Below are 18,996 nucleotides of genomic sequence, written 5' to 3'. Positions count from 1 at the left end.
CTCTGATCAGGTCCCATATTCACAACGTGTCTCAGAGTGGACCCCTCCCACGTCTGTCTATTATGACGAGTACTCATTATGAGTTGAAAGGTCAAACTGATCCTAGGTCAGCACTCCTACTGGGATCAGCTTTGTGAGATACGGATCCTGCTTTCTGACCTCCTATTGGTTAAGCCAGGGCTCCATGCTAACTTTAATTTTTGAATTTACACCTTGAAAAATGTGGCCGAACACAAAGAAATCTAGGAGCACAATCTAAGTGATTGTAGGTAATGAAGCTAGAATCCTTCATTTGTCTAGGCTCACTGGTGCTCCTAAATAAAACACAGTCCAGGTGGCACAGCAAAATATTTAGGTGTGTATGAGAATAAAATGGTGGCACTGTTAGAGCTCTGTATCGGGGTTAAAGCGGGTTCATGTTAGCTGATCCTAGAGCAGAGCTTAGGAACAACCACAATCTGTCACATAAGGGATATTTCACACAAATCGGTCTGACATGAAATGTGAGGGATATCAAGGGGTGATGACTTGGTTGCATTGGGTTTGACCAATAATGCTTCAACGTTAGCATTAGGAGACCCCAGCCAGGGGTGTGTTCAGTTGGCTTCAACGTTTGAGTTGTGGAACAGTTCGTACTGTACGACACGTTGTTTCCAAGCGTTCTTTAACAGACATGTTTACTGCGTTCGGCGGGTTGAGGAGTGATGTATTTATAACCCCCCTCCACAACCCAAACCCTCCCGGTTTACTTACCCCTCCCCCCACAACCCAAACCCTCCCCGGTTTGCTTACCCCTCCCCCCACAACCCAAACCCTCCCCGGTTTTACTTACCCCTACCCCCACAACCCAAACCCTCCCGGTTTACTTACCCCTACCCCCCACCCCCAAACCCTCCCGGTTTACTTACCCCTACCCCCCACAACCCAAAACCCTCCCCAGTTTACTTACCCCTACCCCCCACAACCCAAACCCTCCCAGTTTACTTACCCCTACCCCCCCCACAACCCAAACCCTCCCAGTTTACTTACCCCCTACCCCCCCCCACAACCCCAAGCCCTCCCAGTTTACTTACCCCTACCCCCCACCCCTCCCAGTTTACTTGCCCTACCCCCCAAACCCAAACCCTCCCAGTTTACTTACCCCTACCCCCCCTACAGCCCAAACCCTCCCCGTTTATCAACTGGAAACAGATACAGCACCAATTACGTATATTTTTTTGAGGGGGGGGGGGGGTAACTAAGCACAGCACATGTAAAACAATAATCCAAGCATGGCTGGCTGTATTCACCCGTCTATACAGGGTAAGAAAACCAAGGGCATTTCTAATAATTCAGGTAAACTATCCCTTTCAGCTTTAATAGTCAGGCAACTGCATCAACACTTTCACATCAACACAAGTCAATAATGAACACCCATTAGAAGACAGGAACTACGTCACAATGTCATAAGTATGGAGCGATGCACTGGATCGGCCATTCATACAGCATACTAAACAGTAGTGTGGACATTGGGATGTTAGACCTCCCCTCGCTCACGAAAAGAACAATTCTGTCAGTTTGTTTCTGGGGCCTCCACTTTAGCTCCTCCCATCTCTTACTCTGGGTGGTGTTCAGTATGGCACAGCATAGCAAAACACTTTACAACGAAAAAAAAAAAACTAAAAACACAAACAGGACTTTCTCTTCTAGGTTTTAGGGCATGTTCATTACAGCACAACGTAGCAAAAAAACATTTCAGTCTTTCTCTTCTGGTTTGGGGCATGTTCATTGCACGGCTGGAAGTAGCAAATCGTTTCAGTTTTGTTTCTGTTTGGTGGCAGGTGAACCACCCCCCAGTTCCAGAGGGAGGTGAAGGTGGTGGTGTCTGATTGAAGACCTTTAGGTGGAGGTTGGACTGCCTGGTTGGTTCGGTGGGAAGATCAACATTAGTTTAGATGTGAAAGAGTCTTTTAAGTGCAAAAAAATAAATCATTATTCAACTCAGGTAATATGGTGAACACACAACCACACTGAACAGAATACTCAGAAAACATCAACATACTCAGAAGAGGACAGAGGTGTAGTGGAGTAGAAACACAGGTTATTTTGCGGGAGGTTTATCTGTCCCATCTTTTACATAAAAAAAATAAAAAAATGCATTGAAAGTTTGGGGAGCATCACATTTACTCACTGTGGACGGTGATTATAGTTTACCTTTCTAAAGGTCGCCACCACGACATCACCTGACTGGAGGGGTTCGTCTGCCGACAGGTCAGATATCATCCCAGCATTAAGTAACAAGGATAATTCCTGAACTTTGAAATTCACACCTCAACAGAAGAAGCAAGGCGGTGTATAAATGAACCAACTGCAGCAGAGGTATACGAACCTGAACACTGGGGTTCGTGCAGCAAATAGCACCCCTATGTCCTCGACATAGTGGACTACTTTGACCAGAGTGACCTGTAGGCAAAAGTCGTTCACTTTATATTGGGGAATAGGGTGCGATTTTGGGACGCTGACCCTGCCGGTTGGTTGCACTAACATGACTGCTGAAGCACAGTTGTCAAGACAGAAAGGAAGCCGATACAATCAAATATCAACAGCCTGCTATTGGGAGGATCAGCCCTGAGACCCCACAGCCCCTCAGCCATCACAACTAGGCACAGGAGACACCAGGGCTGCTCACAAACAGCACCCTGTATAGTGCAACACTTTTCAAAAGGGCCCTATGCTGTAATATAGTAGGGTGCCATGTAGGGACTAGGGTGGTGTGTAGGGACGAGGGTGCTGTGTAGAGACTAGGGTGCTGTGTAGGGACTAGGATGTAAGGACTAGGGTGCTGTGTAGGGACTAGGGTGCTGTGTAGAGACTAGGGTGCTGTGTAGGGACTAGGATGTAAGGACTAGGGTGCTGTGTAGGGACTAGGATGTAAGGACTAGGTGGTGTGTAGACGTGGAGGTGTGTAGAGACTAGGGTGTAGGGACTGTGCTGTGTGAGACTAGGGTGTAGGGACTAGGGTGCTGTGTAGAGACTAGGGTGTAGGGGACTAGGGTGCTGTGTAGGGACTAGGATGTAGGGGCTATGGTGCTGTGTACTAGGATGTAAGGGCTATGATGTAGGACTAGGGTGCTGTGTAGGGACTAGGAGGTGTGTAGAGACTAGGATGTAGGGGCTATGGTGCTGTGTAGGGACTAGGATGTAAGGGCTATGATGTAGGGACTAGGGTGCTGTGTAGGGACTAGGGAGGTGTGTAGAGACTAGGATGTAGGGGCTATGGTGCTAGGGACTAGGTGCTGTGTAGGGACTAGGGTGCTGTGTAGGGACTAGGGCTGTGTAGAGACTAGGATGTAGGGGCTATGGTGCTGTGTAGGGACTAGGATGTAAGGGCTATGATGTAGGGACTAGGGTGCTGTGTGTAGGGACTAGGGAGGTGTGTAGAGACTAGGATGTAGGGGGGCTATGGTGCTGTGTAGGGACTAGGGAGGTGCTGTGCTGTGTAGGGACTAGGGTGCTGTGTAGGGACTAGGGTGCTGTGTAGGGACTAGGGTGCTGTGGTAGGGACTGATGTGGGGGCTAGGGTGCTGTGTAGGGACTAGGGTGGGGCTAGGGTGCTGTGTAGGGACTTTGATGTAGGGGCTAGGGTGCTGTGTAGGGACTGATGTAGGGGCTAGGGTGCTGTGTAGGGACTAGGGTGGGTGCTGTGTAGGGACTAGGGTGCCATTTGGGACACAGCCAGGAAATGTGAGGAAGTCCTCTTCTTCATCACAGACAGCATCAATGTCCACTGAGCAGGATGACGAACACAAAGCAAAGGTTCTAGCAAAAGAAGGCATCTCTCCAACCTCTTCTGGCATCAACCCTTATCTAGTTCACTGAGAAACACGTTTTCCACCGCCCTCGTTTCCTTAGGAAGGGAGGAGGGGTGAGGATGGGGGAAGAGAGAGAGAGGGGGGGAGCAGCAAGTGTAGAGGATCAAGTGGCTTCTTTTTTATTTATTTCAAATCAGCACAGTGCATTTCTCCTCCTGAGCCGGGGCTGCATCCCAGCCTCCTCGATGCCCTTCTGTCCCTCATGATCCAATGATCACTGAGGCTGCGTTTACAAAGACAGCACAATTCTGTTCTGTTGCCCATTTACTGGGAAAAGAACTGATCTGATTGGTCAAAAGGCCCAATTAGTGGAAAAAGATCTGAATTAGGCTACCTGTGTAGATGCAGCCTAACGAGGATAGGAAGGATGGATGACAGGTTTCCAACAAGCATGCTTTCAGTTTAGACCAGTGCTCTCAACTAGGAAAGGAGACAAGGACAGGAGGACACCACCCACTCAACTAAATGGAAGGCCTCCTTAGTCCTCAACGCCGTTCACTCCACAGCCGTAGATCCTTCAGTCTGTCTGTTATCAAGATCTCAACCCCCCTCCCACAAAGGTCTCTTAACCCTCCCAGGGGGCTGGGCTGCCCAATCAGATCATCCGGTTGCGTTTATGGGTGGGGGAGTCTGTAATGACGTCATTGCACTGGGCGGAGCTGCGTTTCCTGGGGTTAGCGTCCAGGTGCAGGGCCATCTCCTCGGAGATGAAAGTGTTCAGGTCCACATCATGGAGACCGTTACGCCGACGCCCCACGGGGTCGGCCCACCCCACCGCCAGCAGCACCCCCACGTGGGTGGGAGAGCCTGGGGTACCGGAACGAACACTGATGCTGGCCATAGCCCCACTTAGACCTGGAGAGGACAGATTGGAGGGGGGGGGGGGAAGAAAACACCACCACAAGGTCAAACTCAGTCATCGAACCCTGACTCAGAGAAAACATGAAAAACAAAAGGAAGTCTAGGATGCATTCAGGCCCTGGGGCACAACGGTACATCCCCAAATGGCATCGTATTCCCTATATAATCTCTACTTTGGAGCAGGGTCCATAGGGCTCTGGGTCAACAAGGTAGTGAGCTGTGAAGGGCAGGGATGGGGAACTGGCTGCCCGCGGGCCATGAGTCTCGGGATCAAAAGTTTTTTTTTTTTATATATATATATAAAAATAAAAAAACTTTGGAACTCAATCGTGGACTCAACTAGAGGTCGACAGATTAATCGGAAAGGCAGACTAATTAGGGCCGATTTCAAGTTTTCGTAATCGGAACTAGGTATTTTTGGATGATTTATTATATAATTATTTTACACCTTTATTTCATCTTTATTTAACTAGGCAAGTCAGTTAAGAACACATTCTTATTTTCAATGACGGCCTGGGAACAGTGGGTTAACCGCCTCGTTCTGTAACGTAACAAAAAGTGGGTTTTGGGGGGGGAGAATTAGGGGGTCTGAATAGTTTAAAATGCACTGTATCTGTATTTACTGTGCAGTGCTTGTGCCCTCTGACCCTAACCACTAGAAATAGATGTGTATTTACTGTGCAGTGCTATGTGCCCTCTGACCCTAACACTAAGGTACGTCACTGGGGCCGGGCTCCCTGCCATCCAGGACCTCTATACTAGACGGTGTCATTTCAAGGTTGTTGTTTTTACTATGTTCTACATTGTAGAATAGTGAAGACATCAAAACTATGAAATAACACATGGAATCATGTAGTAACCAAAAGTTTTATACAAATAAAAATATATTTTAAACTTGAGATTTTTCAAATAGTCACACCTTGATGACAGATTTTGCACACGCTTGGCAATATCTCAACCAGCTTCACCCAGAATGCTTTTCCAACCGTCTTGAAGGAGTTCCCACATATGCTGCGCATTTGTTGGCTGCTTTTTCCTTCACTCTGTGGTCTGACTCATCCCAAACCATCTCAATTTGGTTGAAGTCAGGGGATTGTGGAGGCCAGGTCATCTGATGCAGTACTCCATCGCTCTTCTTCTTGGTCAAATAGTCCTAACACAGCCTGTGTTGGGTGTGTTGTGTTGGGTCATTGTCCTGTTGAAAAACAAATGATAGTCCCACTGAGCCCAAACCGGATGGGATGGCGTATCGCTGCAGAATGCTGTGGTAGCCATGCTGTTTAAGTGTGCCTTGAATTTGAAATAAATCACAGACAATGTCACCAGCAAAGCACCCCCACACCACAACACCTCCTCCTCCATGCTTTACGGTGTGAAATGCACATACGGAGATCATCCGTTCACCAAAACAGCAAACAAGACACAGCGGTTAGAACCAAAAATCTCCAATTTGGACTCCAGACCAAAGGACAAATTTCCACTAGTCTAATGTCCATTGCTCGTGTTTCTTTGCCCAAGCAAGTCTCTTCTAACTGGTGTCATTTAGTAGTGGTTTCTTTGCAGCAATTCAACCATGGCGGCTGATTCACAGTCGCCTCTGAACGTTGATGTTGAGATGCGTCCGTTACTTGAACTCTGTGAAGCATTTATTTGGGCTGCAATGTCTGAGGCTGGTAACTGTAATGAACTTATCCTCTGCAGCAGAGGTAACTCAGGGTCTTCCTTTCCTGTGGCGGTCCCCATGACAGCCAGTTTCATCATAGAGCTTGATGGTTTTTGTGACTGCACTTGAAGAAACTGTAAAGTTCTTGACATTTCCCATATTGACTGACCTTCATGTCTTAAAGTAATGATGGACTGTTGTTTCCCTTTGCTTATTTGAGTTGATCTTGACATAATATGGACTTGGTCTTTTACCAAATATCTTCTGTATACCTTGTCACAAAACAAATGATTGGCTCAAATGCATCGAGGAAGAAATTCCACAAATGTATTAAATAAGGCACACCTGTTAATTGAAATGCATTCCAGGTGACTACCTCATGAAGCTGGTTGAGAGAATGCCAAGTGTATAAAGCTGTTATCAAGGCAAAGGGTAGCTAATTTCAGAATCTCAAATATAAAATATATTTTGATTTGTTTAACACGTAATTCCTTAATATTTCATAGTTTTGATGTCTTCACTATTATACTACAATGTAGAAAATAGTAAAAATAAAGAAAAACCCTTTTGAAGAGAAGGTGTTCTAAACCTTTTGACGGGTAGTGTAACTTCCCCATTTTTTTTAACCATAAAATATAGCTCAGTACTCAAATTTTTGATTTTACAGTCATTTTTGCTCTCCTTTATCAAGGCTGTCAATTTTAGACCCCACTGTATATTTGTGTATTTACCATGCAGTGCGATGGCCTCTCTGAAGGGCTGGAGGTCAGCCTCCACAGAGGAGTCTGTCTCAGGGGCCGGGGGAGGCCGGTTAGGGGAGACCACGGTCAGTCTGTGTCCTGGAGTGAGGGTGGCTCTGGAGGTCCGGGGGGGTGGGGCCCGGCCACACAGGAAGCTGATGAGGTCCTCTCGAGGATGGTTCTCCTCCTTTTCTTCACCCAGGCCAGCACATCCTTGTTGCGACGCTGGTGGCCGATCTGTATACCTAGGTCGTAGCTACGCTGGTGGGCCTCCACAGACTCTGTGTGGTGGGAGGCAGAAAGAGAAAGGAATGTGTGTGACATTGAGTGAGAAAGTATGAAAGTGTGTGTGTGTGTGTGTGTGTGAGAGAAAGAGAGAATGTGTGATGAGACTTGAAGGTTCCTTTGTGTGAAACCTGTGACTAACAGTTGACGGTTCACTATAGAACTATAGGCAGGCAGCCCCCCTTCCAGAGGTTGCCAGTCAGACAGCACAGATGCTGGAATCATGATCCTGGAGGGCCACAGGGTATGGAGGCTTTGTCCTAGTCCAGCACTAACACACACGATTCAACTATCCACAGGGACTCTTGACGATCAGCTGAATCAGATGTTTAGTGCTGAACTGGAACTAGTCATTGAACATGACTCTGTTCCAATGCACAGTTATTGGACGAGGCGTCTTCTGTACAGGGAGTTTTGATAAGAACCTTGGCGAACATTAACATGCATCACTTGAGGTAAGGTCTGTATGCTTCCAAAACTATATATCTTTCCTATCAGCAAGAAATTATTTTCAAAAAACAAATAGGTAAAATGGATACACACCTTTATAGGGTTAGGGTTCCCACAGGGCCATATCTCCATGTTACAGAGGCCATCACCTGTGCTAATTAGCTATGTGCTCCGAAACACCTGAGAAGCATAACTCGGGAAGTGCAGCACAAGTGTAGTTTCATATGATGAGGCACCCTTATGATGTGTGGATCTGTAACTGCTACAGTAAGTATATATTTTTTTCTCTCTCACTGATGAAAGATAAAGGGCCATATGTTTTCGACAGCGTATCCAAGCGATGATTATTGACTTTTCCAAACCTTAAAAAATACAGTGTCGGGATTGTAGTTCACATGAGCCAGTTGTTGGCGAAGGTGGTGGCTGAAAACCGTAGGGAGAAGGCAGAATACCGACTAGAGTTTGACAGTTAGGCTGCACACCCTGCTGTGCTCTCCAGGACCACAACGCGACAGGACAGCTGTAAATGGCGAGATGGTCAATACTCAGGTGACAAGAAGAGGACCTTGATTGTTTACAAGTTTCTATCTACTAATCAATACATGTCCTGTTTACAGAATGACAAAGGAAAGCCTATGGACTTTGATGATGAGCCTTTAGCTCTGTCCCAACAACCCTTTACCGAGTCTTCTGAAGTACCCTACCCCTGTGGTAGGCCAAGTATCTTTAGGCTCTGTCCCAACAACCCTTTACCGAGTCTTCTGAAGTAATTCTACCCCTGTGGTAGGCCAAGTATCTTGACAACTACAATGCAAATCAATACATGCTTAGACCACAGCAGAACAATAATGAAAAGCCTATAGACTGTTACGATGATCCTATACTGTCGTGAAAGCAAGTTAGAAGACAAGAAACTGAAAACACTTTGAGTGTCCCTGACACCTACCTTTGTACAGGTTGGTCACGGCTGTGGCCGCGTTCTGAAACGGCACCCACAAAGAAAGCCCCCCCTGTTGGTGACATACTCGGTCTGTCGAGACAACACACCACCAAAGACATTACAGGTTTGTTGGAATTTCCTACTAAGACAGATAGCCTGGTTGACAACAGTTTACATAAATAGCTTGGTTGACAGTTTACATAAATAGCAAGTTAGGCGCCAATTAATTGTACAGTATTCCCACTTTAGTAGTACATGATACAAGGCAACACATGAGACTGAAAGCGTCTTGATTACAGGAGAGCGTTTTTATTCGCCATTTTGTCTTGCATCTAGAGTTGCAGGCGGGGCTTTGAATACAAATAACTGTCAGCCAGCACTAGATGGCCAACTCGACAGTTTATGAGCACGAGTGCATAACGCACCAACTAAAATTGCCCTTTCAGCAGGAAAGTTGCAGTCGTATATTATAAATACTTGATACCTTAGTAACTAAAGAAACTACGGTTAACGATATATATACTGAACTATGAAGCATTACAGTAGCGGTTAAGAATTCTCAATAACCCCAAAAGCCAATAGTAAATCTTCGCCATTTGTTTAAATTTTCAGTTATGCACTGTTATAACAACTCGGGTTATTCGTTGATTTGTAGACATAAAAAACCAAAACGGATATTACAAAACGTTCATGCATACCTATGGTAAGTAATATTAGCCCCAAATACACCTAACAAAAAGGCAACACTGAAAGATACAATCTGTCACAAGGGGAATGTCGCGCAGCGATGATTGTTGTTTCCGTCGCCATTTTGTTTCTCTGATACTTGTTCACTGACATTTGGCGGACTCGCAGTTTCTCTAACCAGATGGTTAACTCTGGTAACAGTATAAGCCATATTAGTAAAACAAAAAAAGACTGGATGAGATAGCTATTCAACTAACTTAACTAGCCAAAAAGTGTGTTGGCTGGTTATGTTGCTTAGCAGTTATCGTTAACTAGCTATAGACGATAGACGTTTTGGCGAACAACAACCAGAGAAAACTACTGTAACGTTCAAGATATCTTTTTATGAAACAAAAACTACATTTAGGTGTTCTGATTTACTAAACACACAAAAGAGCAAACTATAATTACGGGATGTCTTGACTTAAGATGGTAAACCGTTGCTACAGTACAGTAGCTAGCTAACCAGCTGATCAGCTGGTAAACTGGCTACTAGCTAGTTGGCTACTAGCTAAATGGCTACAAGCTAAATGGCTACTAGCTAGTTGGCTACTAGCTAAATGGCTACTAGCTAAATGGCTACTAGCTAAATGGCTACTAGCTAGTTGGCTACCGGCTAGTTGGCTAACATGAGTTGGCTTCCCACCGCCACTAACAGTGACTGAGTAGCATAGCAAAGCTCAGTAACAAGGCGCAGGGGTGGCATCCGAATAAACGGTAGTTCTGGTCTTGTCTCGGACCTTTGTAGAGCTGAGCCACGGCAGTGGCGGAATTCTGGAAGAGATGCCATAATTTATCCTGGTCGTTATCGGCCTCCTCCTCGTTTGACTCTCTTTGCTCCGCTTCGGCCAAACACTGCCGCTCCCATTTTGAGAACCAATGTTCGGGTCCGTGTTCCTGAATCTCCGGGTCTCCTTCTTTCTTCTTCTCCTCCATTTACACCGTTAAAACCCTCGGGTAGATTACAACTTTAGTATGTCGATTAATAAATTACTTGGCGATGCGAATAAATGTCCGTTAGGGAATTCATTAATTTTGTTATGACTTAATAGCTGTTTCTCAAACCGACTACTCCGGTCTGAAAAGACTCTTCAACTAGTTTTTTGACGTTGCCGACGTCCGCCTATATAAAAGTCATACTACCGTGTTGTCGTTTCTACTCCGCCCCTATTCCAATCAGTGATTGGTCAGTATGGCTCTGGGTCGTGGCTTCAGGTTTGTGCTGATGATTTCAGTGGACCACAGAAACATCTGTCATAGAAATGACGTAAAGGAACGCCACGAAAATTCTTAGCTACTTAAAGCTTGTGTGAGAAGTAAAAAAGCTGTGGTTTTGGGTTTCCACTAGAATTTATAGCCATTCAAAATTTATGGAAGCCCATTCCTGCCACCAAAAACATTATTTTTTATTTTTTTTACTGCTATCTCAATCAGTCAACATTTCGAAATAGTAAGTCAACATTTGGAGATGCTAACTAAAAAATTGAAATATGTAATTTCAAGATACGTAAGTCAACATTTTGAGATACTAATTCGACATTTAGTGGGAAGTAGAACATACATTTATTTTACTAGGCAAGTCAGTTAAGAACAAATTCTTGTTTTCAATGATGGCCTAGGAACAGTGGGTTAACTGCCTGTTCAGGGGCAGAACAGCAGATTTGCACCTTGTCAGCTTGGGGATTTGAACTTGCAACCTTTTGGTTACCAGTCCAATGCTCTAACCACTAGGCCACGCTGCCGCCCCATACATATAGGATACGTTTCTTAGTTCGTAGTATTATGTGGCGGTTTCCATCTACCCACATTGCAAAGATCAGCACAGCAGAGCCGCTGGCAAATGTTGAGTGAGCTGGCATTTGCCCCAAAATTAGGGATAAAAATATTAACAAAAAAGTATTGAAAAGAGGGACAAAGTACTGTTGTTTAGACTGATTTGCCTCATGATTTGTCAACTCGTGCACAATAAATCAGGGCTTCTGTCTGATCAACTGTAACCAACTGATAACAACCACAGCAGCAGGTAGCCTAGAGAAGCCTATTTAATTTTTGTATTTTTTATTTCACCTTTATTTAACCAGGTAGGCTAGTTGAGAACAAGCTCTCATTTACAACTGCGACCTGGCCAAGATAAAGCATAGCAGTGTGAACAGACAACACAGAGTTACACATGGAGTAAACAATTAACAAGTCAATAACACAGTAGAAAAGAAAAAAGAGAGTCTATATACATTGTGTGCAAAAGGCATGAGGAGGTAGGCGAATAATGACAATTTAGCAGATTAACACTGGAGTGATAAATGATCAGATGGTCATGTACAGGTAGAGATACTGGTGTGCAAAGGAGCAGAAAAGTAAATAAATATAAACAGTATGGGGATGAGGTAGGTAAATTGGGTGGGCTATATACCGAGGGACTATGTACAGCTGCAGTGATCGGTTAGCTGCTCAGATAGCAGATGTTTAAAGTTGGTGAGGGAGATAAAGTCTCCAACCGGCAAATTTTGCAATTCGTTTCCGTCACAGGCAGCAGAGAACTGGAAGGAAAGGCGGCCAAATGAGGTGTTGTCTTTAGGGATGATCAGTGAGATACACCTGCTGGAGCGCGTGCTACGAGTGGGTGTTGCCATCGTGACCAGTGAACTGAGATAAGGCGGAGCTTTACCGAGCATGGAGCTTTACCTAGCATGTACTTGTAGATGACCTGGAGCCAGTGGGTCTGGCGACGAATATGTAGCGAGGGCCAGCCGACTAGAGCATACAGGTCGCAGTGGTGGGTGGTATAAGGTGCTTTAGTAACAAAACGGATGGCACTGTGATAAACTGCATCCAGTTTGCTGAGTAGAGTATTGGAAGCTATTTTGTAGATGACATCGCGAAGTCGAGGACCGGTAGGATAGTCAGTTTTACTAGGGTAAGTTTGGCGGCGTGAGTGAAGGAGGCTTTGAGCTCTGATCCCCTCTGGCCAGGGGAAAGGAAGTGGTAACTTCATGTATTTATAGCCTAAAATAGGCCTTTTTATTTATGTTAAGAGAAAAAAGTTTACATTCAAACTTTGGGTGGTCCCTTATCAATTAATCAATCAACACAGTGATGACATACAATGTGAGTATTTTTAAAATTACAGATGCAAAGACCTACATGATGCAACCCTGCATAAAGCCAGCTCTGCCCTGTTAGTTCTATTGTCCAATCCCAGTTGTTGTCTAGTTTTCTTTTAACCATGATGCGAACAACTCTGGTCCCATCATAGCCCATATAAAACTATTTTACACCTGATGTATTACTATGTCATACCCTACAACTAGGGTCCCGAGTTTTACCTGGTTAGGTTAGTCTACCAGAACTGGAAAAACTCTGGGCCCCAGGTAACCAACCCCCCCCTCAGCCTTTTCTCAGCACTGCCTGTTTCAATCCGTTTTCTTTTGTTTGGTGTGTAATGAACACGACCCAGGGCTGAGCTCATTGCTGATCAAACACCTTCAAGGCTGGAGGCAGACAGGTGTGAATCTAGGGGACCCATCCTCTAGTAAAGGGAACCACAGTTTGTGTAACGACATGGACTGAGTGTTAATAAGTGAATTAATTAAAACATTTAGCAGCTCAGCTATGTTTACAAAACAAAGTTTGAGGAACTTTTAATCAAATGGATACACAGACGATTTGCATTGCTCCCCCCCTCTTCCACGCTGTTGCTACTCTCTGTTATTATCTATGCATATGTAACCTCTCCTCGCCCCTACCTGGCCTCGAACCAGGAACCCTACCGGGGCCCTTGCAGAGCAAGGGGAACAACTACTTCAAGGTCTCAGAGCGAGTGACATCACAGATTGAAATGCTATTAGCTCGCACCACCGCTAACGAGCTAGCCATTTCACATCGGTTACACATAAGTCACTTTAATAACTTTACCGACATGTGCATATTACCTCAATTATCTCAACTAACTGGTGCGCCCGCACATTGACTCTGTACCGGTACCACCTGTATATAGCCTCCACATTGACTCTGTACCGGTACCACCTGTATATAGCCTCCACATTGACTCTGTACCGGTACCCCCTGTATATAGCCTCCACATTGACTCTGTACCGGTACCCCTGTATATAGCCTCCACATTGACTCTGTACCCCCTGTATATAGCCTCCACCCTGTACTGGTACCCCTGTATATAGCCTCCACATTGACTCTGTACTGGTATCCCCTGTATATAGCCTCCACATTGACTCTGTACTGGTATCCCCTGTATATAACCTCCACATTGACTCTGTACCCCCTGTATATAGCCTCCACATTGACTCTGTACTGGTATCCCATGTATATAGCCTCCACATTGACTCTGTACCGGTACCCCCTGTATATAGCCTCCACATTGACTCTGTACCGGTACCCCCTTGTATATTGCCTCACTATTGTTATTTTATTGTTGCTCTTTAATTACTTGTTCCTTTTATTTCTTACTTTTTGGGCGGATTTTATTAACTGCATTGTTGGTTAGGGGCTTGTAAGTAAGTATTTCACTGTAAGGTCCACACCTGTTTTATTTGGCACATGTGAGAAATACAATTTGACTTGGATTGGATTCTTCACAACGTAGCTATATACTTATTTAATAGGCCACTTTCCATAAACAGCAGGAAAATTACAAGTGATGTGTCTGGTGTGATATCTATGGTAATCACGGCAGCTTGTTGGTCAAGACCGGGTTAGGCCAGTGTGTGGGTGGAGGTCGATGAACAAGACATACCAATAGCTTTGGATGAGTCAGCTGAAAAGCTGCTGTTCCGAACTACAGCAACTTCCAGCACCCTATCTCTCCACTAGAGGGCACTGTTTCCCTACAAACAGAACATCTCTCATCACTCACTTCATATTGCTTCATCTATGATAGGAGGGAAGGATACTCTTCATGTTGTAGCTAATAGCTACAACAATAATAAACATACTAGCTATGAATTAAAAACTTCATAAACAAATTCAGTATGAGTGTGTGGGTCCACTATGAGGCTTGAGATATCATTTAATTCCTGTGAACTTTTCAAGTTTACTGCATTTTTACAACAGTCCCATAACAATGCAGTAAATAGAGCAGCCAGTTTTATAGGATTTTAACATATTGTGTCATGTACAGTATCTAGCCTATGCATGGTCCATATGATCAGGTATGCTATTAGAAATAAACAATCAACTTTAGCCCAACTGATGCAGCAAATAAACAGACTGAAGCATGGGATTGGCTACCTGCATTCACCCTGCATTCACCCCTTTATATAACTAGGCAAGTCAGTTATGAACAAATTCTTATTCACAATAACAGCCTACCCCAGACGCCCTATGCCCTGCCCTATGCCCTATGGGACTCCATATGGGACTCCCAATGCTGCCCTATGGGACTCCATATGGGACTCCCAATGCTGCCCTATGCCCTATGGGACTCCCAATGCTGCCCTATGGGACTCCCAATGCTGCCCTATGGAACTCCATATGGGACTCCCAATGCTGCCCTATGGGACTCCCAATGCTGCCCTATGGGACTCCATGCTGCCCTATGGGACTCCCAATGCTGCCCTATGGGACTCCATATGGGACTCCCAATGCTGCCCTATGGGACTCCAATGCCATATGGGACTCCCAATGCTGCCCTATGGGACTCCATATGGGACTCCCAATGCTGCCCTATGGGACTCCATATGGTACTCCCAATGCTGCACTATATGACTCCCAATGCTTCCCTATGGGACTCCATGGGACTCCCAATGCTCCCAATGCTATGGGACTCCATATGGGACTCCCAATGCTGCCCTATGGGACTCTCAATGCTGCCCTATGGGACCCCCAATGCTGCCCTATGGGACTCCAATGCTGCCCTATGGGACTCCCAATGCCCCTATGGGACTCCTATGGGACTCCATATGGGACTCCCAATGCTGCCCTATGGGACTCCCAATGCTGCCCTATGCCCTATGGGACTCCATATGGGACTCCCAATGCTGCCCTATGGGCCCTATGGGACTCCATATGGGACTCCCAATGCTGCCCTATGCCCTATGGGACTCCATATGGGACTCCCAATGCTGCCCTATGCCCTATGGGACTCCCAATGCTGGACCCTATGCCCTATGGGACTCCCAATGCTGCCCTATGGGACTCCCAATGCTGCCCTATGCCCTGCTGCCCTATGGGACTCCATATGGGACTCCCAATGCTGCCCTATGCCCTATGGGACTCCATATGGGACTCCCAATGCTGCCCTATGCCCTATGGGACTCCATATGGGACTCCCAATGCTGCCCTATGCCCTATGGGACTCCATATGGGACTCCCAATGCTGCCCTATGCCCTATGGGACTCCATATGGGACTCCCAATGCTGCCCTATGCCCTATGGGACTCCCAATGCTGCCCTATGCCCTATGGGACTCCATAAGGGACTCCCAATGCTGCCCTATGCCCTATGGGACTCAATATGGGACTCCCAATGCTGCCCTATGCCCTATGGGACTCCATATGGGACTCCCAATGCTGCCTATGCCCTATGGGACTCCATATGGGACTCCCAATGCTGCCCTATGCCCTATGGGACTCCATAAGGGACTCCCAATGCTGCCCTATGCCCTATGGGACTCCATATGGGACTCCCAATGCTGCCCTATGCCCTATGGGACTCCCAATGCTGCCCTATGCCCTATGGGACTCCATAAGGGACTCCCAATGCTGCCCTATGCCCTATGGGACTCCATATGGGACTCCCAATGCTGCCCTATGCCCTATGGGACTCCATATGGGACTCCCAATGCTGCCCTATGCCCTATGGGACCCTATGGGACTCCCAATGCTGCCCTATGCCCTATGGGACTCCATATGGGACTCCCAATGCTGCCCTATGCCCTATGGGACTCCATATGGGACTCCCAATGCTGCCCTATGCCCTATGGGACTCCATATGGGACTCCCAATGCTGCCCTATGCCCTATGGGACTCCCAATGCTGCCCTATGCCCTATGGGACTCCATATGGGACTCCCAATGCTGCCCTATGCCCTATGGGACTCCATATGGGACTCCCAATGCTGCCCTATGCCCTATGGACTCCATATGGGACTCCCAATGCTGCCCTATGCCCTATGGGACTCCCAATGCTGCCCTATGCCCTATGGGACTCCATATGGGACTCCCAATGCTGCCCTATGGGACTCCATAAGGGACTCCCAATGCTGCCCTATGCCCTATGGGACTCCATATGGGACTCCCAATGCTGCCCTATGCCCTATGGGACTCCCAATGCTGCCCTATGCCCTATGGGACTCCATATGGGACTCCCAATGCTGCCCTATGCCCTATGGGACTCCATATGGGACTCCCAATGCTGCCCTATGCTCCATATGGGACTCCCAATGCTGCCCTATGCCCTATGGGACTCCCAATGCTGCCCTATGCCCTATGGGACTCCATAAGGGACTCCCAATGCTGCCCTATGCCCTATGGGACTCCAATGCTGCCCTATGGGACTCCATAGGGACTCCCAATGCTGCCCTATGCCCTATGGGACTCCATAAGGGACTCCCAATGCTGCCCTATGCCCTATGGGACTCCCATGCTGGGACTCCCAATGCTGCCCTATGGGACTCCATATGGGGACTCCCAATGCTGCCCTATGGGACTCCCAATGCTGCCCTATGCCCTATGGGACTCCATATGGGACTCCCAATCACGCCCTATGCCCTTGGGACTCCATAGCCTTATATCCCTATGTACTCCCAGCCTATGTCCCATTGTTTCAAAATGTTGCAATGTTCAGTTGTCCAGTTATGTACCAGAGAATGTCTTTGGATTGTAAAATTGAAGCTTAGAGACAAAAAATGATTTTGGGCACTTCCACTGTTTTTACACTGCGATATTGACTCATCATATATGGTTGAAACAGAATATACTCCAAAGTGGCCGGTTGGGAAATAATACCATTTCTACAATGCTCATATCCATATGTACTGAGAATCCCAATCACTTATGTTATGTGTATTGTTTCAAAAAATGTGCTATGTTATGTGTTACCACTGAGAAGTCAAAACTCAGCCCAGTCAAAACTGTTCGCTGCTCTGGCCCCCTCCAATGGTGGAACAAACTCCCTCACGACTCCATATCATAGTACTGCGGAGTCAATCACCACCTTCCACTGGAGACACCCGCTGAAACCCCACCTCTTCCCAAGGAATACCTAGGATAGGATAATGTAATCCTTTTCACCCCCCACCTCTTAAATGAATTTAGGATGCACTAATTGTAAAGTGGCTGTTCCAAATGGATTTAGACTGGTGAATTCCACTATTGTTAAGTGGCTGTTCCATCATATATGTCAGAAGGTGAATTCACCAATTTGTAAGTCGCTCTGGATAAGAGCGTCTGCTAAATGACTTAAATGAAAATGTAAATGTTTGCAGTGTCATGTTGCAATTATTTTAAAGAAAATGGGCCCTTTAAGTGCATCCAGAACACTCCTATATTTCTGGTAAACGCTATAACCCAAGGGTGTCAAAATCCGGCCCATGGGTGTTTTTTTTTTTGGGGCGAAGGAACATACTGTAACATACTTATTATAGGCTTACTGTAAAATTACTAAGACCAAATCGAAACTTTGTAAATTATAATTGACTTACATTCATACAGTTTATTGACTGTGTCCAGCTTGCTAATAATAATCACCAAAATGAAGGCTAGACAGTCGGGGAACATCGAAAATTCAAAAAAAAACGATGGATAGAGGACAATTTCTTTACACTTTTTGATGGTGTGGAAATAGAACCAGTTTTCAGTGCGGCCCTCCGGACCTCGTTGAAGACCGAATGCGGCCCCCGGAGCAAAATGATCTTGACACCTCTGCTATAACCCGTTATACCAACTAACCTATAATATTAGCTATTATTATATATATTTTTTACCCCCATGAGTTGTAGCCTATGATTGCTAACCCGTATATTGGTTAATGAAAAATACACAGTCAGTCAGCGAGCGACCCAGCGATTCTGCTGTGTGCGGGAGTGTTTAGATCTCCATGCGGATGTGACATTTCAGAGAAGAGCGCGACCGCCATTTTGAGTTTTACCTCAAACTCAACATCACAAACCAAGGAAGCGGGTGAGAGGCTCTGGTTGTGACCGGGCACATTTATTCATCGAACAGACGTTTTGAAATGCGACAAGGTGCTGAATTTTGTTGCTAATATTAATACGGTGATTTAATGTGTGGGAAAGTCGATATCGGGCTGTGGCATCGCTATCACCCTAAACTTCTAAATTACTGCGATTCCAAATTAGAAGCAGGTTTGAATGGATAGCTTTTTCTCTGCTCTCCCCCAGACGAGGGACAATCGGAGGAGCACACGGACTGGGAATATCGAAGGGAAAGTTGTATTTCAATGTGCATTGATAGTTTATGAACATTTGTTTTCCCTGATTGACTAATTTCGTTAGTTGGCTGCCTTGTGC

The 18,996-nt window shown here is 46.0% G+C and overlaps 1 pseudogene; it reads right to left on the bottom strand.

Moving 5' to 3' along the window:
* Positions 1 to 4,406: 4,406 nt before the first annotated feature.
* Positions 4,407 to 10,626, bottom strand: LOC135536975 (HUWE1-associated protein modifying stress responses-like; annotated as a pseudogene).
* Positions 10,627 to 18,996: the final 8,370 nt, after the last annotated feature.

Source organism: Oncorhynchus masou, unplaced genomic scaffold (assembly GCF_036934945.1).
Source record: "Oncorhynchus masou masou isolate Uvic2021 unplaced genomic scaffold, UVic_Omas_1.1 unplaced_scaffold_690, whole genome shotgun sequence".
Lineage (NCBI taxonomy): Eukaryota > Metazoa > Chordata > Actinopteri > Salmoniformes > Salmonidae > Oncorhynchus > Oncorhynchus masou.
This window is presented reverse-complemented; position numbering and strand designations above follow the sequence as displayed.